Raw genomic sequence first — 21835 nt, 5'->3', positions numbered from 1 at the left:
CCTAATAGAACAAAGGCAGAAGACTCAAACAGGTGCTTCACAAATGAGGATATCCACGTAACCAGTAAGCATATGAAAACATTATCAGTTATCAGAGAATTACGGATGAAGCCCACGGTGACGTGCTACCGTAAACCCATGAGAACAGCCTCAGTGAGGAAGGCGCATAATACCTCATGTTGGCAAAGAAATGGAGCCCCTGGAACTCTCAGACCTAAGTGGTTGAAGTCTAATCTGGTGTATCGACCTTGGAAAACTCGCAGGATCAGCTAAAGCTGAACATATCCACACGCGCCGTTCCATTCCTGGATACACAGCCACGAGGCATGCACACACGTGTCCACCAAAACACGTGGCCAGTGGAATGGATAAAATGTGGTATGTCCACACAAGGGAATATCAGTGACCCTCACAGGGTCATTAAGTCAGGCATTAAGAAATGTTGATGCATTTATATAAAGTACAAGAACAGACCAAACTAATGTGGGCTGTTAGAAGTCAGGACAGTGGTTACCCTTGGGGGAGGAGTTGGTGGACGGGAAAAGGCAAGAGGGGGCCTTTCAAGGTCCTGGTAATGCTCTGTCTTTTGATCTGAGGGCTGGTTACACGGATGTCTTCACTTGCGAGAATTTATCTAGGCCATCATCTAAGACATGGACACAACGCTATACTTACATCGTGCTGCAGTAAAAGTTTATAAAATGAATTTACAAGTCACGATTTATAAATGCACGCAAAAGAATAGAAAATACATTAGGTACCAGCGTAAAGTAAAGCTCCCCCTGTGTACTATATGTGTGTCTACATTGAGTAGGGACGTCAAATGTATTTCTTACTGTGAGTCACAGTCCAAAACCTTGAGAGCCACCGGCTCAAACTAACCGCCTCATTTCAAGACAAGGACTCCGAGACCCAGAGAAGAGGGGCATTAAGAGCAGAGCTAGGAGGAAAGCAGAGCTGAGAAGATGCTAGGTCTCCTTCTGCCGATTCTGTGTCTCTCATTTCCCTGCCAGTTGGTGGAATGGTGCATTCGGCGAGTAGACTCCGTCTGGCACCTTCATCTCCGGGAGGCAGTCCTGGGCTTTCAGTCCAAGGGGAGCGATCGCTTTTCCAGCCACAGACGGGCAGTGTCTGAGGCCCGGCCACCTCTGCAGGGGCCTGGCTCCAGCTGCCCTAATCCCTTCCCGCCTCTCCTACCTAATCTGCTTCCTTCGGCGCTCTAGAAACATTGCTGCGCTCAATCGTGTTTTCATTCGTGTGGAGTGACTGTTGTGCCAAAGCCATTCTATGGGTATACAAGGTGGAAAACTGTGAAGAAAATGCACTGGGAGAAGGGAGTCCAACAGAGTATGCCTTGGTTCTGGCTTTGTGCTTTCAATGTTACAAAGTCGTGAGTCTAGTCGGCAGACCTCTCCTGCGGGGTCTGGGAGCTCCCAGCGTCTGAGGGTGTTCGATTTGCAGGCTGTGGCACTGTCCCGGCCAGGCAGAGTTTCGCAGAGGAGGGAAAGGTCCTGTGGATTTTAAAGGCTTAGTATGAGCCTCGCACAGGGCTGCAACCATCTTAAATAGGAGGGTTATATAACATCAATGGCTTTCCAAGTCTTTGGACTATGACCCACAGCATAGAATTCATGGGGTGTCTTCACTCAGGACACACCCCCACTCACACTGGGAGATGGGTATGGTTGAGGATGGGATAGCCCAGGTCTCTCCAGGAGGGGCATCTAGCCCAACCTCAGGGACAGGGAGGCAGAGGGGGCCTCAGAGGTTTCAGAGAAGCCAAGAGGCCCGAGCTAAGGATTAAAGAAAGGGGAACCACACAGGCAAGATTGGCGAAGAAAGGCCAGCGGGTGAGAACCTCATTTGAAAGAAGCAGCGTTGTGCTCTAGAAACTGCCTGCGCAGAGTTGAAGTTGAGGATATGTGTGGGGAATGTGGGAGAGGATCCAGAAGGGGTGGGGACAGGGACCAGACGGTGAGGAGCCTCTGTGCCCTGACGAGATGTGTCCAGGGTGAAAAGGTAACCATTCATGAGATCCGTGGAGGCAGGAAACGCCTGTCGCCTTGGAGACAGAGGAGGACACGCAGGCAGGTGCGGCCATGAATGTCAGTGTATCCCACGACTGTGTTTTACACCACTCCCTTGTGCCACCTTCAAAGAAGACTTTCAGAGAACGCTCCAGACCTAGGCCTGGCTGAAGGCGGGAACTGGAGAGATGAGTAAGAAAGAGTTCCCAGCCTTGCGGTTCTGCCAGTGGACTGACAGGTCAAGAGCAAACACAAATTTGACACAGTAGTTACTGTTCCAGGGCAGAATGTCCCAAACTGTGTTCCAGGATGCCTCAGCCCTACAAAGTGTTGTTAAGAAAGAGAAGGAGGAGGGTTTCCTCTGGAGCGACCTGAGAAGTGCTGTGTACTGAACCGCCCCTGCTAGATCTCACTTCCACGAGCATACTCAAGGCTCTGAGAAGTCCTGTAGTGAGGATACTAACCTAATGTCGCCCAAACTTATTTGTCCAGAACCCCTTTTAAATGTTTACTTATTTATTTTGAGAGAGACAGAGAGCACAAGCAAGGCAAAGGCAAAGAGAGAGAATCCCAAGCAGGCTCTGTGCTCAGCCCAGCACGGGGCTTGAGCCCACAACCGTGAGATCATGACCTGAGCCGAAATCAAGAGTTGGACACTCCACCGACTGAGCCACCCAGGCACCCCTGTCCAGAGCCCCTCCTTTTTTTTTGCATATGATTTCAAATCCCTCTCTTTTCCAGAACTTGTCTTAGGAAACACTAACCCAGAGAATGGCCTGAAGGTTGGGAGCTCTGATGAAGGAGAAAAGGACTCTCTCTGCATGAGAGAGGACAGAGAGAGTTTTCCAGAGAGGGAGATTTTGTGTGCAGTATATAAGACCTAGTCTGAGACTGGCAGGGAGTCTGGCCCCCATCGAGTGCCGCTAAATAATTAATAAATGAAGGAATGGCTACTGTGTTTGCTGGTGAGAAGAACCCCGAGTTCTCAGCAAGGGCTGGAGATGGAGGGCACACGTTAGCAATGGTGTTGAGCTAACCAATGGCGGTTAGATGTAGGGTCCCTTTCCTTTTATTTGCCCCCCTCTCTTGACTGTTTCAGAAAAGGCATTAGGAGACAGCAAAGGCAAAGGGGTGCAGGGTCACATACTCTAGAGCCAGACTGCCTGGGTTTGAGTCCCAGCTCTATCACGTCCCAGCTGGTTCCTTAACTCTTCTGTGTTTCAGTACCTCTCCCCATAAGATGGACCTCAAAATAGTGCCCAGGGTTCAGGGTTAATACAGTCAGGGTCCTGAGCCGGTGGGGGGCGGCAGGTGGTAAGCTCCACTTAAGTGCTAGCCGTTCTTCTTTGCCGGCTTCTTCCGCTGGGTCCCTCCCACAGCCCCTGTCTGGGTTCCCTTTCCACTTGCCCAGCGGACTGCAGGTCCTTGGATTCCTGAACGAGGTATTCTGTACATTTCTCCCCCCGCCCTGGCATTGGGAAGGGCCAGGATGATGTTTCTTCATTTTCCATAGTCACGGCTGTTTGAGGTAAGGCTCAGGTTCCACTCCCGGGTATTAGTGCTTAGCCGCTCCGGCTGAGTAAATATTTCTGAGGAAGTCCAGCACATCTATTATTAATTTACTGCAAGCAGTTGCAGTACGTTCCATAATCGCTTCTGCCTACAGATGTTTTTGTAGGCCGTGCAGAGTTCTCCTGGCCTTAATGCTTTTCCAGGGACGTGGTGGCTATTGGTCTCCGCTGCCTTTGTCTCCCTGGGGAAGGGTGGCCAGTGGTGCGGGGTGCACATTGGGCCCTATCATTCTGGCCATGGAGCTCATGGAATCTTTTCTTTACACCCCCTACTCTCAGCTTCATAGCTGGCTTAGTGGCCAGAAACCCCGGTTACCATCCTTGAGAGCACCCTCTCTGCCATGGCCCCATGTCCAGTCGGTCACCAGGTCCTAGTGATGCCATCTCCCAGACCTCACAAACCCAGTCCCTTCTCTCTTGTTCTGCTACCAATCAGCTCATCCCAGCTGCCGCCCCTTCCCATCCCCCGGGTTCCTGCTTCCCTGAGCCCAAAACTACATCAGGACCCCCGCTTGGCATTGCCATGGAACCCCTGCTTTTTTTAATCAAGTTTCAATCTTTATATGACCTGTTCCTGTCCAGCCGCTCTGCTGAACTGTTGTCCATGAGGATAAGGGACCAACTTCATCTTACTAATAATGCTTGATGAATAGAAATCTCCTCCCAGTTAGTGACAGACAAGACTATGCTTTCCTTTTCTCCTCCCTCCCTCCCTCCCTCCCTCCTTCCTACTTCTCCTTCCTTCTTCTTTTCTTTCCTTTTCTTAATTATAGTTGAAAGGGAGCTAATGATCGCTTAGTCAGATTTCCCAGAGGAATCTCAAGGCCACTGTGGGAAGAAAGGAAGAAAAATAGGTAGGACCTTGAACCCCCAACCTGTCACCAACCCAGAAGTTACCCTTTATCTCCTTACACGTTAGAGTTTTATTTTTGATTTTCTTTAGAGAAAGTAAAAAATAGTTCTTTTATAGGTCTGACTCTGTAGCTGTACTTGCTAAGTTTATTTATTTATTTTTTAATGTTTTTTATGTTTTACTTATTTTTGCGAGAGAGAGCCCCAGCACAGCACGGGAGGGGCAGAGAGAGAGAGAGGGAGACACAGAATCTGAAGCAGGCTCCAAGCTCTGACCTGTCAGCACAGAGCCCGACGTGGGGCTCGAACCCACGAACCGCGAGATCATGACCTGAGCCAAAGTCAGACACTTAACTGACTGAGCCACGCAGGCGCCCCATATACTTGTTAAGTTTAAAGCAGTAAGCACCCTTATTGCTATATGACCTTGAACAAGTTATGGAAGCCCTCCAGGGTCAGTCTTATCATCTGCAGAATGGGGTAATGGTAATGTCTACCTCAGAGATTTGTTGGATTAACAAGTAAAGTACTTAGAATAATGCCCAACATATGGTAATGTGTTCAGTTGGTTACTGTGGTTATGGTTGTGATCATCTCCATTCATGAAACCATGCACTGGAGGTCTGCACTTGCATTTGCCTGGAGCATGTCCAAATCTCCCAGTGGTTAGCATTTATACTTTTCAGCTTTCACTGGCTGAGACACATATAAGGCAGAAAGCTGCCATGGATTCAATAATGTCTGAACTCAATGTGTGTTCGTCATAACAGCTCCTACATATGTTGTGCAAGATATTGATTCAGTTATAGACAACGCATGGTGAGCCAACATACAGGTTCCTGGGTGTCCCAGTAAAAAACACTCCCCCAATTAGAAAACTCTGATCTGGATTATTGCTGTTTCCACCGGAAACATGTTGACGCACACAGTAGGCACTAATATTGATTAAACAAGTAACTGGATGGATGGACGGACGGACGGATGGATGGATGGATGGATAGATGGATGGATGGTTGAATGAATAGATGGATGAGGCTGTTTCACATCTTCCTCTTGATTTACTTCAAGCATGATAATTGTATATGTGTGTTAATGTGGATGTATCTATGAACATTTGCAGAGAAAGCCCCAGCTATTTCTGTCCCAGGGAAGAAGATAGTCATAGTTATGTAGTTTGCATATTTCCCCATTTTTTTAGTTTACAAGGTCATTTTTCACTGGAGCCCTTTCAGCTGTCCAGCATTAACAAAAGATAAGCACTCCTTCTGCCTCGTCCATGCCTTCCTCCTCCAACAATGAGAGCTTTGTGCTGGGAAGATTGCCTATGGATACTTCTTTCCCAAGGCCCCACAGCCTTGTCTGGCTTCTATCAAGAGTATTGATGGGGGAGTGGGAACACAGTTGAATTCAGGGAGCGGTGCCCATGGCCTGGTGCCAGCTCAACAAATCAGGCTGGGGTAGATAATTCAGTGTCTCTTCTGGGATATAGGCAGCCTGTTCACCTGACCGGTTATCCAGCTATCTGCAGCCAGCACCCTGGAAGTCATCAAGCTCTGGTTTCCCAGGGTCTCTTGCTCAAGGCCCAGGAGGGGAAGCTAAGCTGGAGCAAATGGTGAGAGATGGCAGAAGGACAGGTAGCCAGCGTGAGGGTGTGAAGAATCTTACGCAGTAGTTATAGGCAGCTGCTGTGGCTACTGTGTCTAGGGCTTCAGTTCACTAATGAGATTAAAATGCCAACAGCCTGCCTCTACACACACTTACTTAGGAACACATTGGCTTGAACTGCTTAATGAGTGTTAGTCAGGAATCTAAGAAAGGCCTGGGCAGGCAGGCGCCTGGCTGATTCCTTGTTGATTAGAATACTAAATGTGTCACCCTTTGAAAGCCCTCAATTGCTTGGAGAGCAAACCCAGGGTTGAGATTTCCTGGTAACCCTTACATTCCCACTGTTTCCAGATGTTTATAAGTCAGTAAGCTGATCTAAGGAAAGAATGGTTAATGAGGATGTTTTGACAATGACAGGGACAACGATAATGATGATTATCACAGGAATAAACAGTGGTTATCAAACCTGGCTGTCCACCAGAAACACCCACGGATTTGTTTGTTTGTTTGTTTGTTGAAAATACAGCCTCCAAGGCCCTATCCCTAGTGATTTTACTTCTCTAGGCATGGGGGCCCAGGAATCTATACGCTTCATAAGCACACTGGATGATTCTGATGTTCCTGGCTGTACCCTGGCTTTGGGAACTGCTACTCCGTGGAATGAGAGCACATTGGACCCACACTGGTATCTGACTGTTACTTCCTAAGCTGCATGGCATTGTGCCTATTGCTTAGTCACTCATAATCCTCTAAAAGGGATTATGTAAAATGGTGCAGCCACTGTGGAAAGCAGTGTAATGATTCCTTAAAAAATTCGACATAGAATTACCATACGATAAAGCAATTCCACTTCTGGGTATATACCCCCCAAAATTGAAAGCAGGGACTTGAAGAGGTATTTGTATGTACATCTCCATAGCCACATTAGTCACAACAGCCAAGGGATAAAAGCATCCCAAGTGTCCATCAATGGATACTAAATAAAGGAGATGTAGCATATGCATACACGGAGTATTAGCCTTAGTTCACCTCAAGGTGAACCTTGAGGACATTATTCTAAGTGAAATAAGCCAGTCACAAAAGGACAAATACTGTATGATACACTTATATGAGGTACCTACAATAATCAAATCATAGAGACAGAGAGTAGAATGGGATGTAGCAAAAGCAATTCTAAGAGGGAAGTTCATAGCAATAAACACCTATGTTAAGAAGCAAGAAAGATCCCGAATAAGCAACCTAATGCCACACTTAAGGGAGCTAGAAAAAGAACAAAGTGAGTCTAAAGTTAGCAGAAGAAAGGAAAAAATAAAGATCAGAGGAGAAATATATGAAATAGATAACACAAAAACAAGAGAAAGGATTCTCTGAACTACAAGTTGGTTCTTTTGAAAAGGTAAACAAAAGTGGTAAACCCTTAGCTAGACTAACCATGGAAGAAAGATAAAGAACCCAAATCATAAAAATTATAAATGAAAAAGGAGACATTTCAGTTACTACCACAGAAATTGAGGAGGTCATAGAGGCTATTATGAGCAACTATATGCCAACAAACTGGGCAATCTAGAAGAAATGGAAAAATCTTAGAAACATACAGTTTACCAAGACCAATCAAGAAGAAACAGAAAATTTGAATACGCCAATCATTAGTAAGGAGATTGATCAGTAATCAGAAATCTCCCAACAACAAAAAAAAGCCCAGGACCAGATGGCTTCCCTGATGAGTTTTACCAAACTTTCTTTCCCCCTCTCCCTCTCTCTGTATTTTTTTTTTTAATGTTTATATATTTTTGAGAGAGAGAGAAGGAGACAGAGCATGAGTAGGGGAGGAGCAGAAAGAGAGGGAAACACAGAATCCGAAGCAGGCTCCAGGCTCTGTCTGAGCTGCAGCACAGAGCCTAACATGGGTCTTGAACTCACAAACCGTGAGATCATGACCTAAGCTGAAGTTGGATGCTTAACTGACTGAGCCATGCAGGTGCCCCAAATTATACCAAACTTTTCAAGAAGGATTAACACCAATCCTTTCCAAACTCTTCCAAAAAAAAAAAAATTAAAGAGGAGTGAACACTCCCAAACTCATTTAATAACCAGCATTATCCTGATACCAAAACCAGAAAAAGACATTACTGGAGAAACAAAACAAAACAAAACACTACAGGCCAATATCCCCAATAAATATAGGTACAAACATTCTCAATAAAATACTAGCAAATGAATCCAAAAGCACATTAAAAGTATTATTCACAATGATCATGTGGGATTTATCCCAGGGATACAAGGTTGGTTCAACATACATAAATCAATTAACATGACATATCACATAATAGAATGAAAGAATCATGATCATCTCAATAGATGCAGAAAAAGCATTTGATAAAATTCAACATCTATTCATGGTAAAAACTCTTAACAAATTAGGCACAGAAGGAACATATCTCAACATGTAAAACCATATATGATAAGCCCACAGCTAGCATCATACTCAGTGGTGAAAAGTTGGAAGATTTTCATCTACAGATGAAACAAACAAATACAGAACAAAACAAGAGTGCCCAATTTTACCACTCTTATTCAATATAGTACTTAAAGATCTAGCTAAAGCAGTCAGACAAGAAAAAGAGAGAAAAGTTTTCAGAATTGGAAAGGGAAGAAATAAAATTATTTCTATTTGCAGATGACATGATTTTATATAAACTCCTAAAGACTCTGCCAAAAACAAAAGAAAAAAGAGAGAGAAAGAAAGAAAGAAAGAAAGAGGAAGGGAAGGAAGGAAGGAAGGAAGGAAGGAAGGAAGGAAGGAAGGAAGGAATCTGTGAGGTCTAATCAATGAATTCAGTAAAGTTTCAGGATGCAAAATTAACATACAAAAATCAGTAGTGTTTCAGGGTGCCTGGGTGGCTTAGTTGATTGAGCATCTGACTTCGGCTCAGGTCATGATCTCATAGTTCATGAGTTCGAGCCCCACATCTGGCTCGCTGCTGTCAGCACGGAGCCTGCCTTGGATCCTCTGTTCCCTTCTCTCTCTCTGCCCCTTCCCCGCTCATGCTCTCTGTCTCAAAAATGAATAAACATTTTTAAAAAATCAACAGTGTTTCTATATACTAACAACAAATTTTCTGAAAAAGAAATAAAGCAATCAATCCCACTGACAATAGCATTGAAAACGGTAAAATATTTAGGAATACATTTAACTAAGGAGGTGAAAGATCTGTACTCTGAAAACTATAAGACACTGATGAAAGAAATCAAAGAAGACACAAATAAATGGAAAGGTATCCTGTGTTCATGAATTCAAAGAGTTGATATTGTTAGAATGTTCATACTATCCAAAGCCATCCACAGATTCAGTACAATCTATCAAAATTCCAGTGGCCCTTTTTACAGAAGTAGAAAAAGCACCCCTAAAAATTTATATGGAACCCCAAAAGATCCTGAATAGCCAAAGACATCCAAGTAAGAACAAAGCAACAGGCATCAAACTTCCTAATTTTGAGCTATATTATAAAGTTATAGTCATCAAAACGGTATGCTATTGGCATAAAAACAGAGAAATAGACCAACGCAAAAGAGTCGATATCCCAGAAATAAACCTAAACGTATATAGATAACAAATAGTTTACAAGGGAGCCATGAACAGTCAATAGAGAAAAGACAATAAAGACAGTCTCTTCAATAAGTGGTGCTGGGAATAACTGGATATTCACACGTAATAGAATGAAACTGGACCCATCTCTTACACCACTCTAAAAAATAACTCAAAATGGATCAAAGACTTAAATGTAAGACCTGCCACCAGAAGAACACATAGGGTAAAAGCTCTTTGCCGTGGGTCTTGATAACGCTTTCTTGGATGTGACACCCAAAGCACATGCAACAATATGAAAAATAAACAAGTAACACTTCAAATTGAAATGCTTCTGCACAACAAGAGAAACGCTTAACAAAGTAAAAAGACAACCCACAGAATGGGAAAAGATAATTGCAAACCATTTGTCTGATAAGGGGTTAATATCCAAAATATATAAAGAACTTATATAACTCAATAGCAAAAACAAACAAGCAAACAAACAAAACAATAACCCAATTACAAAATGGGCAAAGGTCCTTAATAGACATTTCAGTAGGTACATGAAAAGATACTAACATCATTCGTCATTAGGGGAATGCAAATTAAAACCACAATGAGATATTACCTCGCACCTAGAATGGCCACAATCAAAAAGATGAGATAACAATTGTTGGCATCTGTGTGTGTGGAGTGCGTGTATATTTATTGGTGGGTATGTAGACATACACGGAATATTATTCAACCATAAAAAAAAACAAGGAAATCATACCATTTGTGAAAAAACGGATGAACTTTGAAGGCATTAATGATAAATGAAATAAATCAAAAAGACAAAGGGACACCTGGGTGGCTCAGTTGCTTAAGCGTCCGACTCCTGACTTCGGCTCAGGCCGTGGTCTGATGGTTCATGGGATCAAACCCACCTCAGGCTTTGCACTGACGGCACAGAGCCTGCTTGACATTCTCTCTCTCTCCCTTTCTCTCTGCCCTTCCCCCACTCATGTGCTTGCTCTCTCTTTTTCTTTCTCTCTCTCTCAAAATAGATAAACTTTTAAAAAAAAGACAAAGACAAATACCGTATTATCTTACTTGTAGTTGAGATCTAAAACAACAACAACAACAGCAACAGCAATAAAAACCCAAACCAGAAAAACAAGCAGACTCACCGAAAAAGGGACCAGACTTTTGGTTACCAGAGGCAGAAGGTGAGGATGAGAAGAATTGGAGGAAGATGGGCGAAAGGTACAGATGTCCAGTTATAAGCACTAAGGACGTAATGAGCAACATGATGACCAGAGCTAACACTGCCGTGTTAGATACGTAGGGAAATGGTGACGAGAGTAGGTCCTAAGAGTCCTCATCACAAGTAGAATTTGTTTTTCCATTTGTCTTTTCTTCTTTCTTTTCTTTTTATCATATCTGTGTGAAAAGATGGATTTTAGCTGAACCTGCTGTGGGAATCGTCTCACAATATATGTAAATCAAATCATCATGCTATACTCCTTAAACTTTTACAGTGATATGTATCAATTGTTTATCAAGAAAATGGAAAAAAATTAATGAAAACTTACTAAGTTTTTGAGCATAAGTATAAAGTACTTATATGCAGATCTGTGGTAAACATTTTACACAATCTCTAGTTTGCCCTAAAAAGTCCTATGAGGTCTATGTTATCATCACTGTTTTACAAATAAGGAAAACTGAGTCCAGTGACTTGTGGGTCCAAGGCAACATGGTTGACGTCGTTCAAGAATCAGAACCTGAAGTCTCTCTGGCATCAGTGTATTTTTGACTCCAGCAGATTTACTATGTAGGAGGTAAATCAGGGATGATTATTCATTTTCAGAAACAAAATCATTTACTTGCTTTACAGAAGTCCTTTGAAAAGCAACTCTCACGTAGTACGTTGAACATAAAACCTTGATTATAAAGATTCATCTGGGGAGAGCATTTTCAAGAATAATCTTTCCCATCTGTGTGGCTATAAAACTGTATCAGAACACTGTCACAGGTATTATGTTAAACATCAACTTGACTTAGACAAAAACTTTTCACTCTTTCCTCTATAGTAATATCATCTATTTGATATTTATTGGTGGTTAAAAAAAACAAACAAACAGGCTTTGGTACTAAATTGGCATCCCAGCTTTACTGCTTATTAGCTGTGTGAACTAAGGCAAGCTACTTAGCCTCTCTGAATCTCAGTTTCTTCATCTGTGCAGTAGGCATTATTTTTTTTTTAATTTTTTAAATGTTTTTTTTAATATATGAAATTTATTGTCAAATTGGTTTCCATACAACACCCAGTGCTCATCCCAAAAGGTGCCCTCCTCAAATTGTTTATTTTATTTTTGAGAGAGAGAGAGACAGTGTGAGTGGGAGAGGGGCAGAGAGAGAGGTAGACACAGAATCTGAAGCAGGCTCCAGGCTCCAAGCTATCAGCACAGAGCCTGACGTGGGGCTTGAACTCGTGAACTGCGAGATCGTGGCCCGAGCTGAAGTCAGTCGCTCAACTGACTGAGCCACCCAGGCACCCCAAGTGCAGTAGGCATTATAATTGGGGTTTTATATATAATGAATGTTAAGCCCTTGTCCCTGAGTGTCACACAAGTGAGGAATGGCATTTGTAATTTACCGTGTTCATCCAACTACCCTCTAAGAATGATTTGGCTTGCTATGTAGAAAACTATAGTCAGATTAATGTGAAGAGATTTTTTTTCCATTGTCAATTAATACATTGACATTCTGCTTTGTATTTCAGTCTCATGTGAACTTTCTGAGTGTCCTCAAATCCCATTAACACTAGGACACTGATGGATTTGAGTTTCTGGAAAAGCCAATCTAATATCCTAACCCTAAGGTAGAGAAAAATCCCTATATTCTACTTCTGTTGCCTCAGTTTCCTGACCTTGCTCACAAGATTCTGGTGGTCTTGGCCAGTACCCTAGAATGCCCAACTAGGAATAGCATGTGAGGCCAGCTAGAATGCTGCACCCTCTTGTAGACACTAGGGATTCTCAAGAACAAGGGCAGTTAGATATTGAGATCTGGAGTTCAAGAAAGAGGTCAGGGCTGAAGAAGAAGACTCAGGTTGCAGGCCCCAGAGTAGAAGCAATTATCCAGGAGAGGGGTAGCATGAGAAGAAAAGACCAGATTGAGTTTGTTGCAGTGATTCAGGGGAAGTGCGGACCTGAGTCAGTCCGTGGTAGTGGGAACAGAAGGAAAGTTATGAAGGTACAGTCAATATGATGTGGTTTCCGCTAGTTTTAGGGTTAGAAAAAAGACATCAAGATAATTCAGAACTAATTCCAGCCCCAGCCCTGTCCTCTGCCCATCCCAGGTGAAATATGTCCCTCCTCATTTATGCCCCCTCTGAGTTTCTCCATAGCAAACCCCACAGTGTATTGTAATTGTCTGTGTATGTATCTACATCTCCCGCATTTCCATCATCCAAGGGCTTACTGACTTCCTTCCAGGTCCTGAATCAAGTGGTGTTTCCCCCCTCCTCCAGGCCTCTGTCTCCCTTATCCTGATTCATTTCTCTTCACAGCACTAGCCACACAGATATTGCATGTCTCCCCTGGCTAGCACTGCAATTCCAGAGAGCAGGGACTTGGCCTAGCCTGCTTTGTTTATGACTGTGTTCTTAGCACCTAGAAGCGTACTCGAGGTGTTCAGTGAACATTTGTTAAGTCTCCCTGCACTCTTCACATCCCTGACTGAATCTCCCCAGTTCATATGATGTGGCTTCCTAACCATCTTGGCCACAGCCTGGAGACCTCGCCCCACACAGCAGTCCAAAGGCTGTCTGCACTGTTTTGTTCTGAATAATTGGGCTGGGATTCCCTTGATGAAGACACTCTGATAAACAGGTTCACTTATATAATTGGTGGGGTACAATGTGAAATAAAAATGTGTATCCCTTTTAAAAATTATTGAGAATTTGGGGGCGCCTGCTTGGCTCAATGAGTTAAGTGACTTTGGCTCAAGTCATGATCTCACGGTTCACGAGTTCAAACCCCACATCTGGCTCTGTGATGACAGCTTGGAGCCTGGAGCCTGCTTTGGATTCTGCGTCTCCCTCTTTCTCTGCCCCTCCCCTGCTTATTCTCTCTCTCTCTCTCTCTCTCTCTCTCTCTCTCTCTCAAAAATAAATAAGGCATTAAAAAATTTTTTTTTAATATTTTCAAAAAAGTATTAAGTATTTGAAGATAGCCACAGCGGAGCATTTAACCAAGGATGGACCCTTCTGAGTGCAGGACCCTGTGTGACTATACAAGTCACATCCGTACAGAGAGAACCAGGGCTTAGCAGCTTGTAAATATGAAGCTTGGAGTTTCTATTTTGTCATGTAGAAAATAAGGAACTATAGGACGGTTTTGAACAGAGGTGACATTTAAAGTTTATCTCATTTCTTTCCTGACTGTAAATTATACTCAGTGTGAAAATTTGCACAAGTGAAACAAGGTACAAAGCCCTGTTAATCTCTTTTTTCTCCTATCTCCCACCTTACAGGCACCAAATCCAAAAATAACCCATGAACATTTGGTTAATTTCCTTATCTGAGGTGGGTTTTTTTTTTTTTCCTGATGTAACATAGTTAAGATCATACTTCAGCTGCCATTTTTGCCCTGCTTTATTCACATGACATTGTAAGAAGAGGCAGGTCAGGGGATCCCTCTTAAATGTATGCTTAGCAAGATTGGCCTGGAAGCCAGTTTACAGAGTGGACTAGGGGCACAGGGTTGACAGCAGGGACTGAGATAGAGGTAGAGTTAGGGTCCTGGAGGAGAAAACCGGGGAGGCCCTGGATTAAGGGTTTAAGGGTAAGAGTGGAAGGAGGACAGTTTGAGAGCTGAAGCTGATAGGAGGTGACCATAATCTCTACTCCTCTTGAATTCCCTTGATTAGTGGGAAAGAACAGGAAGATCTGGCCTTGTCTTTTGTAGACTGCAGGTGACAGCAAGCAGTGGGGCATTTCTAAAACACAACTCTTTGGCTTCTCCTTTCCAAGGTAGACCTGCCCTTCCTCCCCGCCACCCCACCCCACCCCCCTCTGCTGCACTCCCCAGCCCCCGGAGCTCCTACTCCCTAAGCTGGGCCCCAGAACAACCTTGGGCAATAGCAAATGGGAATCCATGGTGAGAGCAGGCATGGCGAGGTGAGGGTTCCCAACATCGGCAGATGCCTCAGGGTTTAGATTTGCCCATTTGTTGGTAATCTGCAGTGACTGTGCCTGCAAAGGGGAGAGTTAACATTGTCGCTGGATCCTTAATTGTGCATTTCATGAATTTTCATGTTTCCGCTCGCAAGCTTAATGTTGCTTTCTCGGTGAGTTTTTTTGTACTTGAGCATAAGAGCCTTGTAATTACTGAGTGTTGTGGATTGCAGAAGGTGATTAAAATGGATTTCATGAAATCGGAGTTCCCCCCCGACTTACACCACCAGGCCCAATAGGTGGGGGAGTGAATCAGACACAATCCCACCAAGTTCAGATAACCAGGGTATGAAGGGCATGAAGTTTCTTCTCCAGGCTTTGCCTGCCTGGGTCTTGGATTTGCTCCAAGATGGCCCTCTCTCTTCTCTTCCTCCCCCCTCCTCCTCCCTCTTCTGAATGAAGTCTAGCTGTCTCCCTGACCCCGCCGGGGCTGGCTGCTTTCTCACTCACAGCAACAATAAAACAGAGTGGATTTTCATCTTTGCTTTTGTACCACCACTAAGTGTGTTTCATTTGCCTTCACTGTCAGCCTAGACTCCCACCTGAGAGGTCATTCATTTTGAATAGAGGCTTGAAAATTGCTAAACCTAGCGAGGGTATAAGAATTCCCTCTTCAGCCTCCCTTTTTCCTAAGACAAGTTGGTTGTTGATGGAAGTAAGCTCCAACCTCTACCTTACTCTGAATCAGGGAGTGCCAGGTGGTGCTCCGAGGGGGAGGGAGAGGGTTAAAGAATCAGCGACCTAGTGGGGAGGGGCCAGGAGGGGGAGGAGTGGCCTGCAGGTTTCCTGAGGGTGGGAACCCTGCCTGGAAGGAGGACGAGGATCCTGGTGGGATCCCTGGAAAAGGAAAGCAGAGAGGCAGGGAGTCCAGCCTGGCTAAACCAGAAGATGATGCTATGGAAATGACCCTCCTTGACCAAAGAGGAAACCAAGTAAACTTACCTAAGTGAGTGAGTGTGTGAGTGTGTGAGTGTGTGTGTGTGTGTGTGTGTGTGTGTGTGTGTGTGTAATATTAGTGCTGGAAGGGACTTGGGAAGTCATCTGAGCCAGTTCTTCCATTAAAAAAAAAATCTCTCCTTCACTGCAGCTGGCCTGGCCCAGAAGAGCCCAGGAAGCCCCTTTGTGTGAATTAGGAAATGGTACACCTTCCCTACCCAGGTAAACACAGGAGCCCAGCCCTGAATCACCCCCCTTAACTGTATGTCCTCGAGCAGTGAGCAACCTGCCCAACCGTATGCAGTATCCCTAGAACAGAGACTAAAAGTGGGTGTCTCTGACTTCACAGCACTCCCTGTGCCCCTAACCATACCCTCCGCCATACCAAAACTCCCACCACACTGAACCCTGCCTGACTCTCTCAGGGTTTCCTTGTATCTGAGAGCTTAACCACCCATATTCTAGAATTTAATTGTTGATATTATTTACACACAAGCATATACAAATTAACAGACACAGGTACACTTGCGTGAGTAAATGTGTCCTCTGTAAGTATTCAAAGATGTTACTATTTGGGGTGCCTGGGTGGCTCAGTTGGTTAAGCGTCTGGCTCTTGACTTCACCTCAGGTCATGACCCCAGGGTCGTGGGATTGAGCCCCCTAACTGGGGCTCTGTGCTGAGGGTGGAGCCTGCTTGAGGTGCTCGCTCTCTCTCTCTCTCTCACTGTGCCCCTCCCCTGCTCACATGTGCGAGCGTACTCGCTCGAGCTCTCTCTCTCAGATAAAAATTAAGATTAAAATTTAAAAAATGCACAAAGATGTTACTGCTCATGGCAGAGCGTGTTCATGCAGGGCAGGAGGTCCTCTGCACCTCACACAAGGGATGGGATAGGTTGACACTCCTGTGGCTCATCACCTACCCTGCCTCTCTCTCCTCACACCTTACCCCTCCACCATGAACTTCGGGGTCCCCACACAGACGGCATTTTTCATAACTCCTTCTCATTGTGTGATCCCTCTGCCTGGCGTGCTTCTCTCTCACTCATTCCATCCAGAAAATTCCTGCCAAGCTGTGCTTTGGCAGTGCTTTGCGTCTCCTCTCCAACGCCTTCCTTGACACTCCTCCTCCACCCATCTTTTCTCTATATGACCCATGTCCTCTGTGGATTTAGCATTTGTGGCGTGCCTGGCACCATATTGTACTTGGGTTTCCATGGCAGTTCCCCACTAGACCGTGGGCTCCTGACGGTGGGCCCACAGTCTAACCCATCTCTGTGCCCCCTGTGCAGCACGGCCCCTGGCAAATTGAGGAGGCCCCGTTTTGGTGAATGCCTTAGCCCTGAAAGAGGAAGGGAGATCCTTCACAGCACAGGCCCGGAAAGATGGCCACAGCTTAATAGCCTGGGAAAGCAGGGTCAGGTGCTTTGCTGACAAAGGGCCTGTCTCAAGGTACCCTGTCCCTGATTTCAGTGTCACCCCTCTGAAGTCAACACACCCCACCCATCCTCTGGGATGGGGAGCCTGTGAAGCAGGACAACTGTCTTTGGCCTGAACTGTGGAACTCACCTGAAACACACAGCTTCATAGACCTGACAGGGTCTCTGGTCTCCACTTCAACTTGGGGATCCAGGCGCCCCAATGGACAGCTCTTTCCTCCACTAATCCAGCACTGTCACCACCTGGTCCTACTCAAACTGTTGACAGGGAGAGGTGGCAGCTGCTAAGACAATCCCCGTGACCCATCCTTCACCAGCACACATTCCCCAAGCACCCCCTGAGAGCTGGGCCACGGACTCTAGGCACCAGGCCAGAACTTAGCCACGCAGGCTTCCCAGTGTGCTGCAAACGAGTTATAGGGGGACACAGTTATCGATCTCTGCTACCGGGTAGTTAGAGGTGGCACTGCCAGGCCAATATTACCCTCTTCTCTGTGTGCTGTGAGTTGGTGAGGGTTGGACAGCTACTGTAGCAGGTTTGCAGCAAATAAAACGTCGTCCTACCCTGAAGGTGGGACCATCCTATAACGCAGGGCTCTGAGAGTGATCAGCATGGAGATGTACAAAGTGTCTTGTCTGCAGACAGGGCGGACGTTATTACTTCTGCTAAACCGGTCACAGAAGACTTTACAGAAGAGGTGATATTTCAACTAGGCTTCAAAGGAGAAGTAGGAATTCACCAGCAGGAAATGTCTTTCGGGCCAGACCATGGAAGGAGGCAGGCAGAAGGCAAGGGAAGAAGTCACAACAATTTAGCAGCTATATTAGGTACCGGTGGAGTGCTAGGTATGGATTGTCTCATTTAATCCTTTCTGCAGCCCTCTGGTTATTCCCCTTTTATGCCTGAAGGGACTGAGGCACAGAGGAGTTCAGTAATTACCCAGAGCCACACAGCTAATAGTGGCAGAGCTAGGATTCAAAACCAAGCTTTGTTCCAGAGAGGCCATCGTCTTGTAAATATCAAACTTAACATTCCTGAGTACCTATTATTTATTTGTAAGGCACTGTAGGACACTTTCCAAATGTGGACTCATTAAACCCTCTCAGCAGCCCTTTGAAACCTTTTACATGTGGGGAAACAGAGGTTTAGAGGGGTTGCCCAGCTTATCCCACTCCCTTGGGGGGCTGGGCTTTGAACCCTGGCCTACCTGCCTGGAGCTCTCTCCACGGCCTCTCAGGCTCTGTCAGCCTTCTCTCGCCTTGCTTCCCCTGCTAGGAGCCTCCTGGGATTATTCCCCGGGAGCTCAGTGAGAACCACTGCTTCGGAAGCCCATAAAATGAGGCTGGTTCGCATTCAGGCTGAGCAGCTCACTTCACAGGGCTGCCTCTGCCCACCTAGCAATTAGGCCGCGTCACCCCAAGCCTGCCAAGAATGCTTCATAAATACTTGTGCCTGGCCAAATTTATTGGCGAGCTATATTAATCACATTTTAAAAATAAAAAGTGAAATGAATAATAAGTGGCAATATTCTGCTTTCATAAAAACCACCTGCAGCTCCAAAAGGTAGCTGGCACCTTGCTTTCTTGAACTGTCACACGTCCCTGCTCACTGCCATAAATGTTAACATCCCTCCTTAGACAGATAACCAGCTCTGACAGGAATCCACAGATGTGTGCAAAGTGAGTCACTGCTACACTGGCATCGTCAAATGGAGACGGTGGAATTATCCTGGGCCTGCTGGGTGGCAGGGAGGAAATTACCAACTGTGAGTGTTTTCCAGGCCGCGGTGGGGGAGGGGCAGGGAGGGAGGCCGAGACAAAGGGAGGACGGAGAACAGATCCTCCTCTGGACACACTCACCGAGTGGGAACCCATTTCTGGGCCAGGTGCATGGTGGTCACCGGGCCTAATGGCCAGTGTCACTGCCAGCCTGGGAGCACCTGAGGAAAGAGGAGAGACATTGTTTTTTCTCGTGTGATTAATATTTTTACTTGTTCCGATTACAAAGTAATACCACCTACATGATGTGTCCTTCTGAGGATATAACATTTGGAAGCACGTGACGCCCTTTTGCCCCTTATTGGTGATATTAATTTTGATCACATGATGAATCACATGATTTGATCACATATATCAGTGATATATGTATATTAACACACACACATATACACAATATATAATGAATCGTGGATCCATATATTAAGACATTTACATATATATGTTTTATGTATGTGTGTGTGTTGTGTGTATGGAGAGAGAGAAAATGAGAGATTTCTATTAAGGAATTGGCTTGCACAACTGTAGGGCTGGCAAGTCTGAAATCCACAGGGCAGGCCAGCATTCTGGAAATTCAGGCAGGAGTTGCTGCTTCAGTTTGATGTGCAAGGTAGAATTTTGTTCTCTGAGAAACCTCAGTGGTTGTTCTGAAAGTCTTTCAACTGATTGGATGAGGCCCACCCACATCGCTGAGGATAATCTCCTTATTTTCTTAAGGCCAACTGATTCTAGATGTTAAGCACATCCACAAAACGCTTGCACACTGTCAGCCAGAATGTTTGACTGAAGAACTGGGTACTACAGCCTAGCCAAGAACCCATAAAACTAACCATCCCAGATGGTTTCCAGTTCCCCTGTTGCCAGATTGTCCTTTGTAATAAGTAAGTATTTTATAGGGAGATACTTCAAGGCTATGTGAATATCCTGTTCTTTATCAAACCTTCCCCCCCCCCATCACCCCACCCAGATCTACTACTGATTCTTGCTGGAATCGCTTTTACTATGACAGTTATATGAAGTGCTTTCCCTGGGAGAAGGGATCTGAGAACCTGGTTTCAGGACCCAGCTTTACCACTCAGTTGGTTCTGTGACCTTGGACAAGTCAACTGACTTTTCCCAAGCCAGGCTCCTCCCTGCTCAAACAGGGATGACAGCACTTGACCCAAAGTCTTGGAGCACTTACTGAATGTACCAAGAAAGCGCTTCATAAATGTTTGTGGCATTGCAAGCATTAAGTGGACACATCCATGCTTCAGTGAGGTAATAGCTGATCTTATTCTGGGGCCTTATTGGTTTGGAGAGGGACCTGAGACCACTGGGAGGGTTCCTTCAGCAAAATCATCTTCTTTACCATCCTCATCGTGGGATACAGTGTCAAGCTCTGCCATTAACATTGACCCAGGGAACGTTGACCCACTGTGACAGGATACATCATCTGAGAAACGTTCCCAGAGCTGGCGACATTCAAGCTGAGTGTTGAAGGACAAGGCTTGAATTCAGACAAGAGAGGACAAGTATTCCAGCTGGAAGAGGGGCATGGGCAGTGGAGAGGGCGTCAAGAAAGGGATAAGGAGAATGGCTAGTCTTGAAGCGTGGGTGGGCGCTATTAAGTTTTCCAAAAGCATCACAGAGGGAGTTGTCTATTTGTATCCTTTTCCCTGCCATTGCTATTATGATTGTGATTAGCATTACAATGTCAAGTCATGTGTATGTACGCTCTTGTAGACATAGTCAAAAGCAAGTCATTGTTCTGAAGCAGCATGGCCTGGGGGTTATGATACGGACTCTGGGGCCAGACTGCTTAAGATCAAATCCCAGCTCTGGCAACCTAGTGTTTGCAGGACCCTGAGAAAATTGATTAACCACTCCCTGCCTCAGCTTCCTCACCTAACGTAGGGGTGGGAATCATAGTAACTTCCTCGTAGAATTATAGTGATGAATGAATGAGTTCATGTTTCTTCAGGCCTTAGCATAGTACTGGTGGGCACAGAGTAGATGATGTGTACTTGTTTGATAAGCAAGAAAATATATTTTAGATATTTACTCGCTGGCCAAAAACTTACTGTTTTCTTTAAGCTGTGCAACAACATATCGTTAATGCTTCCATCTATCGCCAGTCTACTTACATTCCAGTTTACTTGGCTGCCACAGTGAAAGGTAATCCCTAACCTGCTGCCAAGGAGAGAAGCAGAAGTTGGGGATCAGAAGATGGGAGTTCTGGTCCCATCTTTGCCATTACCCTGCACTACAACCTTGGACAAGTCACTGTCTCTGTCTCAGCCTCAATTTTTCTATCTGTACAGTGGGAAAACTGAGCTGGACGATCTCAAAGAGCACCACCAACCCTACCTCTTGAGTGGTGGTGACCTTGCCACGGCTCTCATTTCAGGGACAGGCTGGGGACTGGTGTCCATCAAGCAATGACTGTACTCCAGGCGCTGCGAGGCGCCCTCCTCACGTGCTGTTCTGTGTGGTCCTCACAGCAACCCCGCGATGAAAGTGTCATTTTCACATTACAGTTGGAGACACCAAGGCTCTGGGAGGTCAGGTGGCCAGGCTGCTCACTCCGCTGGCATGGAGCACAGCCGGGACCCCAGTCTGGGAGTGCCCATCCCCACACACCTCCTTTCTGTTAGGCTGGCTTCCTCCCCAGCGGGTACTCAGCAAAGGTTTAGTGGAGTGAGTGAGTGAGTGAGTGAGTGAATGAGCAGATGCATTCTTGCTCTGTTTGAGGAAATTTCTCCTCCTCCTCCTCCTCCCCCTCCCCTTCCTCCCCCTCCTCCCCCTCCCCCTCCTTCCCCTCCTCCTACTCTCCCTCCTCCTGCTCCTCCCCCTCCTCCTCC

Source organism: Panthera uncia, chromosome D1 (genome assembly GCF_023721935.1).
Source record: "Panthera uncia isolate 11264 chromosome D1, Puncia_PCG_1.0, whole genome shotgun sequence".
Classification (NCBI taxonomy): Eukaryota; Metazoa; Chordata; class Mammalia; order Carnivora; family Felidae; genus Panthera; species Panthera uncia.
Note: the sequence above shows the minus strand (reverse complement) of the source record.